The sequence below is a fragment of the Bison bison genome, unplaced genomic scaffold (genome assembly GCF_000754665.1).
Source record: "Bison bison bison isolate TAMUID 2011002044 unplaced genomic scaffold, Bison_UMD1.0 scf7180017864266, whole genome shotgun sequence".
Classification (NCBI taxonomy): Eukaryota; Metazoa; Chordata; class Mammalia; order Artiodactyla; family Bovidae; genus Bison; species Bison bison.
The window spans coordinates 5,564,331-5,574,115 of NW_011494838.1; positions in this window are offsets into that span (position 1 = coordinate 5,564,331).

Sequence of the window (9,785 nt, forward strand, 5' to 3'; positions counted from 1 at the left end):
CATCAAGAGGCTTTTGAGTTTATATATATATATAAACATACACACAGTGAAATCTCACCCGTAGAAAGAATGAAATATTGTCATTTGCAGCACCATGGTGGGACCATGTTGAGAGAATATTTTACTCAGGGAAGTAAGTCAGACAAAACCAAATATTACATATCACTTCTTCACAGAATCCAGAAAAATAATGCAAGCTGATCTGTATATGAAACAGATTTACAAACATAGAGAACAACTTGTATGTACCAAAAGGGAAAGAGAAGTGGGGAAGGGGTATATTAGAAATATGGGATTAACAGATACAAATTTTAAACAGAAAATAGATCAGCAAAAAGGATTTACTATATTGTTCAGTGAAGTATATTTAATATCTTACAATAACTTATGGAAAGTATTTTGGTATATATCAGAATATGTATGTATGTATAAGTATGTGTCTCTGTGTCTCTGTCTCTCTCTCTGTCTCTGTCTCTCTCTCTATCTATATATATAGATATATATAGAAGTGAGTGGAGTGAAATGGCACTCACACCAGTGTTCTTGCCTGAGAAATCTCACGGACAGAGGAGACTTGTGGGCTAAAGTCCACGGGGTTGCAAAGCGTCGGACACAACTGTGTATACAAACATGCTGCTGCTGCTAAGTCACTCAGTCGTGTCCAACTCTGTGTGACCCCATGGACTGCAGCCTACCAGCTCCTCTGTCCATGCGATTTTCCAGGCAAGAGTACTGGAGTGGGTGCCATTGCCTTCTCCGGTACACAAACATATATGTGTGTGTGTGTGTGTGTGTGTGTAATTCCTTTGCTGTATATACTTAAAACTAACAGAGTATTATAAATCAATTATATTTCAATTTAAAGAAAAAATGAGTAAGGACAATTTTCGTAGGTAAGTCCCTCTTGTCTGAATTTAAATTCAGTCTAGCTGGACATATTCCAAGACTGTTGTTCTGTTTTCTTAGAGTTTGCCAGAAAGTAAGGTGGTACCTTTTAACATTCTGTCATCTATCCATGATGATAATCACTTAGATTTGTAGACAACCTCATAGTTTCCATTTACAAAGCATTCACATCCATTTTCTAACCTGACCCACTATACAAGTATAAACAGATGGAATTAACTTGATCTCAAAGAGGAGGAGAACTAAGGCTCAAGTTTAGAGATTTATCTTTTTTGACCTAGCAAGATCATGACGAACTAAACTGAATTCAAGTAGATGGTTCTAAAAGAATCAAGTGACCTGAATCCAGTTCTTAATTCCAGGACTTAGACACAATAAACCGCTTTGTCCTGGCATGCCCTGTGGTTTGAGGTCTTCGAAATCCATTCTATTCCTCCCTAATGTTACCGATCCGAAAGAAGCAGCAAATGAGAAAACACAGGTTTAGGTTTGTCTTTGTAATTTATATGCATATGATGTGTGAGCTCCATCTACGTTATGCAAAAGTATCTATCTATCTATCTATATTTTTTCCCCAAAGCTTCCCTTCTTCCAATGAGCTACTAAATAAGATGGTTTATTTCACATGATTGATTACAGGAATCCTACTCATATATCCAAGGACTGACATTTTAAATCACATCTTCTTTTCAACTGAAGAGAATGAAATGATTTTCATATCTTGACATGATTGATTATTTGGAAGCTGAAGCAAAAATCTATAAGAGTTCAATCTATGGCTCCCACCAGCTGATAGCATATTATCAAACCTTATTAAAATCATGCATGACTTGCAACTGCAGCTTTATTTCTGACAGTAAGCAAATATAATGGCCTTCTGCCTTTGGATTGCACTTTGGTATTAATGTGGTGGTTGATATATCTATTTATGAAAGGATTATAGGTGATGTAAATTTTACCTTTACAGATAAATGGTAATTCCTTTGTGTTTAATCTCCATAAGAGACTAGGGAAATCTAAAATAGTGATGAAGCTGAATGTTTATCGGAGCCAGATCTATAAAGTGTTTCTTATAGCAAACTGCTAGTCCCAATAGGATACTTCTTCCTTGTATTTCTGAGAATCTCTTCTTTTAATCCAAACCCTGAGAAGTATCTCAGCTATAAAGATGAGTCATCAGGGCATACAAGCTGAAATTTATATACTCTGGTGTAAGTCGACTTATTGAAAGAGAAGGTTTCATTCATCTGAAGTTATGTAGCAGTATGGGGAATGTAGGGACCAGCCAGTGTTCTGAGGGTTGGCACGTTTATGGGAAAATCAATGCTTAAGTTATCATTTCCTCCTGCTTTAATTATAATTTCAACTTTCTTTTCAGATGGTGCAGATTAAATAAAAATGTGTCGGGTCTTTTCATTGTAAACACCGCCCCATACATCTGGGCTCTGTCATTGCAAGACTCTACCAGGTACAGTCAACCCAGCTCCTTTGTACCTAGAGTTCATTTCTGTTGTGATGTTTGCAGGGTCAAGAGTAAGTTTCCCAGTAACCACATGGATAAATCCATTAAGAGGACACCCAAATAATTCTAAAGGAAGCCAAAAATTCAACTGTGACTCTGCTAAGAATTAAATAAGGAAAAATTTCCCTTTTAGAAAGCTATTCAGTAGATTACAAACATCTTGAAAAAAGGATCTATGTCTCTTTCATTTATTAACTCTACATACCTCCTAGAGTTGAACAGTGAATTCTCATCCTATAAGCACTCTTGTAAGTACTAGAGATATGATGGTCAACAAGAATACTGTTGACCATCTGGTGATGTCCATGGGTAGAGTCTTTTCTTGTGTTGTTGGAAGAGGGTGTTTGTTATGACCAGTACATTCTCTTGGCAGAACTCTATTAGCCTTTGCCCTGCTTCATTCTGTACACCAAGGTCAAATTTGCCTGTTACTCCAGGTGTTTCTTAACTTCCTAGTTTTTCATTCCAGTCCCCTATAATGAAAAGGACATCTTTTGGGGGTGTTAATTCTAGAAAGTCTTGTAGGTCCTCATGGAACCTTTCAACTTCAGCTTCTTCAGCATTACTGGTTGGTGCATAGACTTGGATTACCATGATATTGAATGGTTTGCCTTGGAAACAGAGATCATTCTGTTGTTTTTGAGACTGCATTAAGTACTGCATTTCAGACTCTTTTGTTGACTATAATGGCTACTCCATTTCTTCTAAAGGATTCTTGCCCACAGTAGTAGATATAATGGTCATCTGAGTTAAATTCACCCATTCCAGTCTATTTTAGTTCACTGATTCCTAGAATGTCAATGTTCACTCTTGCCATCTCCTGTTTGATTACTTCCAATTTGCCTTGATTCATGGATCTAACACGTCAGGTTCCTATGCAATATTGCTCTTTACAGCATCAGACCTTGCTACCATCACCAGTCATATCCTCAGGGTACTGTTTTTCCTTTGGCTCCATCCCTTCATTCTTTATGGAGTTATTTCTCCATTGATCTCCAGTAGCATATTGGGCACCTACTGACCTGGGGGAGTTCCTCTTTCAGTGCCGTGTCTTTTTGCCTTTTCCTACTGCTTATGGGGTTCTCAAGGCAAGAATGCTGAAGTGGTTTGCCATTCCCTCCTCCAGTTGACCGTATTTTGTCAGAACTCTCCACCATAACCCAAAATCAGATTGATTATGTTCTTTGCAACCAAAGATGGAGAAGCTCTATACAGTTAGCAAAAGCAAGACTGGGAGCTGATTGTGGCTCACATCATGAACTCATTACCAAATTCAGACTTAAATTGAAGAAAGTAGGGAAAACCACTAGACCATTCAGATATGACCTAAATCAGATCCCTAATGATTTACAATGGAAGTCAGAAATAGATTTAAAGGACTAGATCTGATAGAGTGCCTGACGAACTATGGTTGGAGATACATGACATTCATTGTACAGGAGACAGGGATCAAGATCATCCCCAAAAAAAAGAAATGCAAAAAAGCAAAATGATTGTCTAAGGAGGCCTTACAAACAGCTGTGAAAAGAAGAGAAGCTAAAAACAAAGGAAAAAAGGAAAGATATACCCATTTGAATGCAGAGTTCCAAAGAATAACAAGGAGAGATAAGAAAGCCTCCCTCAGTGGTCAGTGCAAAGAAATAGAGGAAAACAATAGAATGCAAAAGACTAGAGATCTCTCCAAGATAATTAGAGATACCAAGGGAACTTTTCATGCAAAGATGGGCTCAACAAACAGCAGAAATTGTATGGACCTAACAGAAGCAGAAGATATTACGAAGATGTGGCAAGTATACACAGAAGAACTATACAAAAAAGATCTTCACGACCCAGATAATTACGATGGTGTGATCACTCACCTAGAGGCAGACATCCTAGAATGTGAAGTCAATAGGTCCTTAGGAAGCATCACTATGAACAAAGCTAGTGGAGGTGATGGAATTCCAGTTGAGCAAATTCAAAGACTACAAGGTGATGCTGTGAAAGTGCGGCACTCAATATGCCAGCAAATTTGGAAAACTCAGCAGGGGCCACAGGACTGGAAAAGGTCAGTTTTCATTCCAATCCCAAAGAAAGGCAATGCCAAAGAATGCTCAAACTACTGCACAATTACACTCATCTCACACACTATTAAAGTAATGCTCAAAATTCTCCAAGCCAGGCTTCAACAATACGTGGATTGTGAACTTCCAGATGTTCAAGCTGGTTTTAGAAAAGGCAGAGGAAACAGAGATCAAATTGCCCACATCCACTGGATCATGGAAAAAGCAAGAGAGTTCCAGAAAAACTATCTATTTCTGCTTTATTGACTATGCCAAAGCCTTTGACTGTGTGGATCACAACAAACTGTGGAAAATTCTGAAAGAGATGGGAATACCAGACCACCTGACCTGCCTCTTGAGAAATTTGTATGCAGGTCAGGAAGCAACAGTTAGAACCAGACATGGCACAACAGACTGGTTCCAAATAGGAAAAGGAGTATGTCAAGGCTGTATATTGTCATCCTGCTTATTTAACTTCTATGCAGAGTACATCATGAGAAACGCTGGGCTGGAAGAAGCACAAGCTGGAATCAAGATTGCTGGGAGAAATATCAATAACCTCACATATGCAGATTACACCACTCTTATGGCAGAAAGCGAAGAACTAAAGAGTATCTTGATGAAAGTGAAAGAGGAGAGTGAAAAAGCTGGCTCAAAACTCAGCATTCAGAAAACTAAAATCATGGCATCTGGTCCCATCACTTCATGTCAAATAGATGAAGAAACAGTGGAAAGAGTGGCACACTTTATTTTCTTGGGCTCCAAAATCATTGCAGATGGTGATTGCCATAGTGAAATAAATAGACGCTTTCTCCTTGGAAGAAAAGTTATGACGAACCTAGATAGCATATTAAAAAGCAGAGACATTACTTTGCCAACAAAGGTCCATCTAGTCAAGGCTATGGTTTTTCCAGTAGTCATGTATGGATGTGAGAGTTGGACTGTGAAGAAAGCTGAGCAGCAAAGAATTGATGCTTTTGAACTGTGCTGTTGGAGAAGACTCTTGAAAATCCCTTGGACTCCAAGGAGATTCAACCAGTCCACCCTAAAGGAGATCACTCCTGAATGTTCATTTGAAGGACTGATGTTGAAGCTGAAACTCCAATACTTTGACCACCTGATGAGAACATCTGACTCATTTGAAAAGAGCCTGATGCTGGGAAAGATTGAAGGCAGGAGGAGAGGGGGACAACAGTGGATAAGATTGTTAGATGGTATTACCGACTCAATGAAGATTAATTTGAGTAAACTCCAGGAGTTGGTGATGGACAGGGAGGCCTGGTGTGCTGCAGTCCATGGGGTCGCAAAGTGTTGGACATGACTGATCGACTGAACTGAACTGAACTGAACTGAAGAACTGTGTGTAGACACCAAACTAAGCAAGAAATTGAAATAAAGAATGACATATACTCTGTCAGAGAAAACTAAACCTTAGTACAGGAACACAAGCAAAGGCCTCAGTGAAGATGTTTCATAGATGTTGGAAAGATGAAGCGGTACCCTGGCAGATAAGGTGAGGAAGCAGGGAGCAAGGTTCCAGGAAGAAGGAGCAGCGTGTCGAAAGTTGGCTTTATAGGCTGGTCTTAGAGAACGGCTAGTTCGATAGACATGGGCCAGGTGAGAAGTGGCCCTACAAGTCGTGATGAAGAAGTTTTACCTGATTTTGAGGTATATGGGATGTCGTAAAAGTGTTTTGAGCCAGAAAGGTGCACGACCACCCTTGTGTTTTATAATGTAGCAGGTGTGCTATAAGCAGTTCTGGAGTCAATTAATGAAGGAATTAAAATAAACCTGCTAGTCATGATAAGAATGACTAACATTTGTGGACATTTCTGATTCTTCAACTTTTCTCTATCAAAGTACTCTTTAGATAAAATTATTTAGATAGAATTATTTCAAAAATGAGGGGGCTTCCCAGGTGGTTCAGTGGTAAAGAATCTGCCTGCCAATGCAGGAGCCATAAGAGGTGTGAGTTCAATCCCTGTGTCAGGAAGATCCTCTGGAGGAGCAAATGGCAACCCACTCCCATATTCTTGCCTGGAAAATTCCATCAACAGAGGAGCCAGGCAGGCTATAGCCCATAGCATCTCAAAGAGCGGGTTAGAACTGAGCACATCTGCACACAGGCAACATTTGTGTGGGCTTTCCCGGTGGCTCAGACAGTAAAGAATCTGCTGCAATGCAGGAGACCCAGCTTTAGTCCCTGGGTCAGGAAGATCCTTTGGAGAAGGAAATAGCAACCCACTCCAGTATTCTTGCCTGGGGCATTCTATGGACAAAGGAGCCTGGCAGTCCATGGTTCATGGATCACAAAGAGTCAGATACAACTGAGCAACTAACAGTTTCAAGCACAAGCCAGAATGACTTCCTCATACTTCAGTATGTGAGAGAAAAAAAAAGATGAGGAAACTGAGACTCTTACTAATTCAATGCCTTTCCCATATGTCACAAATATAGTTAATTATGAATCACTATTTGATACAAATCATCCTGTTCCCAGTTCCCCAAAATAATAAGGCCCCCTAAAAGCCCCAAAACCTGATAAAAATATTAATTTGGAGTAAAACTGTGAATCTCAAGTGCTGAGGGAAATTAAAACTTCTGTTCACTTACTCTTTTATTAACTTAAATGATTTTATTACTCACAATAACTAAATGATTTACTTGACCATTATGGCAAGAGATGAGTTAATATTTATAAGTGGATATTGACTGTTTTGTATACAAGTTTGCTATTCGCCTTGTTGGTTTTGTTTGTTTGATTGCTCAATTTCTGTTTGATTTATGTGGTTGGTGGGATCAACAGAAGTTTGACTGTCGACCTGAGTTAACTGTCAAACAGAAACACTTCGAGTGGAAACATAGCCATATGTCAGAGGCGATCATGACAAAATATGCCCTTGAGAATTTTATGGGAACGTTGGAGAGAATTGTAGGCTTTCACAGAACACAAATTGGGGACTGAGTATGTTGAATCTAGAGATTCTTTCTAAAATATGGGATAAAAAGAGTTGTGCTGAAATTGTATTTCATATTTTCCTATTGTAATATTTGCCTCTCTTCCCCGTACAAACTTCTCTACAAACGTGGCTGCATCTACCCCCTTCATCATTATGACTCATATATTTATGTTGTCAACACTGACGTCACTGCTCAGCACTCAGTTCAGTTCTCCACACGCCTGTAGACCTTGCCACAAAGATGCCCCCCACTCTCATTTTAAGTAGTGTCAACATTTGCTCCTCATTTTACCTACACAAACTTGTCATCAAATCCTCAGACTCGAAATTTTACAACTACCTTTGTCTACATCCTATCCAAATTACCACCACTCACATCTAAGTTATTTCTGCTGCTGCTGCTAAGTCGCTTCAGTCGTGTCCATCTCTGTGCGACCCTATAGACGGCAGCCAACCAGACTCCCCCATCCCTGGGATTCTCTAGGCAAGAACACTGGAGTGGCTTGCCATTTCCTCCTCCAATGCATGAAAGTGAAAAGTGAAAGTGAAGTCTCTCAGTCGTGTCCGACTCTTAGCGACCCCATGGACTGCAGCCTTCCAGGCTCCTCCGTCCATGGGATTTCCCAGGCAAGAGTACTGGACCAGTTAATTCTGCACAGTTAATGGCCCTGTCCCAAGTACTTTCTTTATATCCCTATTGCTGCTGCCATAATTCAAAGCTCCATTGTGGAAACAATTAGTATACAATGACATGGATTGTTTTTCTTATCCTTGAAGATCTGTCTCTTCAAAAGTCTAAGCGTTTTCCCCTCATTATCTTACTAAAATAAGATCAAGTTATATCCACACAAGAAACCTGTAAATGAATGTTAATGGTGGCTTTATTTGTAATAACCTAAAATGAGAAACGCTTACTCCTTGGAAGGAAAGTTATGACCAACCTAGACAGCATATTAAAAAGCAGGGACATTACTTTGCCAACAAAGGTCCATCTAGTCAAGGCTATGGGTTTTCCAGTAGTCATGTATGGATGTGAGAATTGGACTATGAAGAAAGCCGAGCTCCAAAGAATTGATGCTTTTGAACTGTGGTGTTGAAGAAGAGTCTTGAAAGTCCCTTGGACTACACGGAGGTCCAACCAGTCCATCCTAAAGGAAATTCGTCCTGGGTGTTGATTGGAAGGACTGATGTTGAAGCTGAAACTCCAAAACTTTGGCCACCTGATGTGAAGAGCTGATTCATTGGAAAAGACCCTGATGCTGGGAAAATTTGAGGGCAGGAGGAGAAGGGGACGAAGAGGATGAGATGGTTGGATGGCATCATCAACTCAATCGACATGGGTTTAGGTGGACTCCGGGAGTTGGTGATGGACAGGGAGGCCTGGCGTGTTGTAGTCCATGGGGTCACAAAGAGTCGGACATGACTGATTGACTGAACTGAACTGAAAACGAGAAACTACCCCAGTGTCTTCCTTTCAATAGAGGAATGAATAGATAAACTACGGTACATCCACACCATAGAATATTATTCAGTCTTACAAATGAACTAATGACTCACTGAGTGACGTGGATAGATCTCAAGGGCCATATGCAGTTTCTTTGTAGTGACAGAACAGATACTTTTGTATCCCGATTTTGTTGGTGGTTATAATAATTGTTATATGTGACAAAATTGCAAAGTAATATATACCAAAGAGAGAGAGAAGTGCACATAAAAACCAGTGGGCTCCAAATAAAGTCTGTGGTTTATTTAATAGTATTGAATCAGTCTGTTTCCTGGTTTTGATACTGTACTGTAGTTTCATAAAATGTTGGCTTCCCAGGGCTCAGATGGTAAATAATCCACCTGCCAATACGGGAGACTGGAGTTCGATCCCTGGGTCAGGAAGATGACATGGAGGAGGAAATGGTAACCCATTCTAGTATCTTTGCCTGGAGAATTCCATGGACAGAGGAACTTGGTGGGCTACAGTCCGTGGGGTCACAGAGTTCAACACAACAGAAGGGCTGACACTGACTGACCGACCGCATAGAATGTTACCACTGGGAGAAGCTTGGTGAAGGACATGGAAACTCTGTACTCTTCTCGCAAATTCTTTTCAAGTCCTAAATTGTTTCAAATTAAACAACCTTTTAAAAATTTAATTGTATTCTTCTTTTTTTTAAATTTTATTTTATTTTTAAACCTTACAATATTGTATTAGTTTTGCCAAACATCAAAATGAATCCGCCACAGGTATACCCGTGCTCCCCATCCTGAACCCTCCTCCCTCCTCCCTCCCCATACCCTCCCTCTGGGTCGTCCCAGTGCACCAGCCCCAAGCATCCAGTATCATGCATCGAACCTGGACTGGCG